Below are 2,316 nucleotides of genomic sequence, written 5' to 3'. Positions count from 1 at the left end.
TGACATGTGTTCATTATTTATCTATATTATTTGTTATCATGTTTAGGAACCATGTCATTTTAGTGAAGGGAGCAGATTGTATTTGATAGTGACCCGTGACTAGCCCACGGTTCAGCACGCATGTGTTGAACCCCATCAACTTCGGTCAGAAATCTTGGTGTAACTTTTGATAACCAGCTGACCTTCAAAGACCACATTGCAAAGACCGCTCAATCTTGCAGGTTTGCATTGCACAACATCAGAAAGATCAGGCCCTTTCTAACGGAGCATGCTGCACAACTTCTTGTCCAGGCCCTTGTCATCTCTAGGCTGGACTACTGCAATGCTCTTCTGGCTGGACTCCCATCAAGCACAATCAAACCTCTACAAATGATTCAGAATGCAGCGGCACGACTGGTCTTCAACGAGCCCAAAAGAGCCCATGTTACACCTCTCTTTATCTCCTTGCACTGGCTACCGGTTGCGGCCCGAATCAAGTTCAAGACATTGATGCTTGCATATAGAACAGCCACAGGCTCAGCACCCGCCTACTTCCACTCACTACTACGAATTTACATCCCCTTCAGAAGTCTGAGATCCGCTAGTGAGCGACGCCTCGTGGTACCATCACAGAGAGGCTCAAAATCACTTTTCAGAACATTCTCGTTCACCACTCCTGGCTGGTGGAACGATCTTCCCACCCCTATCCGGAATGCTGAATCCCTGACAATTTTCAAGCGACAGCTGAAAACTCATCTCTTTCGAAGCTACTTGACTTCATCATAAAAATAAAAATAAATTATCTTTATTTATTCCTTCTCTTTCTAGCTTGTACTTATTTGAACAATGTCTAAGAACTTGGTATTACAACCACTTCTTGTGTCTGTTTGCCTCTTAAAGAAGAATCGCTTTATGTATCCCCCAATTGTAAGTCGCTTTGGATAAAAGCGTCTGCTAAATGACTAAATGTAAATGTGTTCAGAGGATTAATTGCAAAATTTAATAGAGTAAAAGTTTTATCATTTGTATGTGTTTACAAACTCAATCGATTTTAAAATAGCGCAAGAAGAGCAAAGAGCAAACAACAGAACAAACACAGCTTTGACAAAGATTAATCCATATTAATTTATACAGTGAACACAGTCAGAAGAATTGGAGAATCTGAGGAGGAGTTCCAACATCTGGAAAAGATCTGGTGTAGCAGTCAATTCTGTTCCCCTAGGAATGCCTGTTTCCCTTTACGCAACCATACTACAATTCTTACGTAGTTGCCTAGTTACCATACGTACGATCAGAACTAGCGTGCGTAAGAAGCACAACTGCATCCAAGTCAAATGGTTCAAAATACCGTCTTTAATCCGAAACTTTAAAATCGTTTTAAGAAGAGAGGTTTTTCAACTTGAAATTTATTTCCTTTTTTTTTTTTTCAATAAAATTTATTACCGATTTCAATGTGATGGTTAAGGCTTTGGCTATTCTGTTTTACTGTCTTATACTTACTCATTTATGCTAATATATTTATTTTTTTATTATATGCCTTGCTGTTGTTGTATTTATGTGTGCACTAAAAGCTTAAAAATCCTTGTGTGGTGTGTGCAAAACATACATTAAAATAAATATACAATGAACCATAAATGTTGTGTACATATCAGAACCATATGCACACATGAACATTTTCATGGATACTGATTTTTTTTCTTTTCTTTCCTTCATTCAATAAACTACAAACCTGGTTAACAGACTGTGCCTTGGTCATTAAGAATTATCTTTGGTGCCCCAAATCTGTAAAAGAAATTAGTGCAGTGAGAAACCTTCAGATTTATTCAGAATAGCATAGGCTATTTTTTGTGTAATAGTCAACCAGGACACAAATGTATTAATTTCCATTGTTGGTCCTGGTGACTTTCCCCACTAAATTCATGCCCAGCTGTTCCAGAGGCTTGTCCACCTTACAATTAAAATAGCAGCATTAATACATGAACATGATAATATAAATGACCCTTTCAAAAGCAAGCCAAACAGCCAATTAATGTAGCTGGTTAAGGCAGAATACTTTTGGCCGTGAGGTTGCAGGTTCGCACACTTGAAAATGATACATACATACATACATACACACACAGGTTTGTTTTTGTGAAAAGTGGGGACATCCCATAGGCGTAATGGTTTTTCTACTGTACAGACCGTATATTCTATTGCCCTACACCAACCCTACCCCTAAACCTACCCCTCACAGGAAACTTTGTGCTATTTCAGATTTTCAATACACTCCATTCTGTGTGATTTATAAGCGTTTTGAAAAGTGGGGACATGGGGTAATGTCCTGAAAAGTCACCTTCT

The sequence above is a fragment of the Sinocyclocheilus grahami genome, unplaced genomic scaffold (genome assembly GCF_001515645.1).
Source record: "Sinocyclocheilus grahami isolate Dianchi unplaced genomic scaffold, SAMN03320097.WGS_v1.1 scaffold1806.1, whole genome shotgun sequence".
NCBI classification, from domain to species: Eukaryota; Metazoa; Chordata; class Actinopteri; order Cypriniformes; family Cyprinidae; genus Sinocyclocheilus; species Sinocyclocheilus grahami.
Note: the sequence above shows the minus strand (reverse complement) of the source record.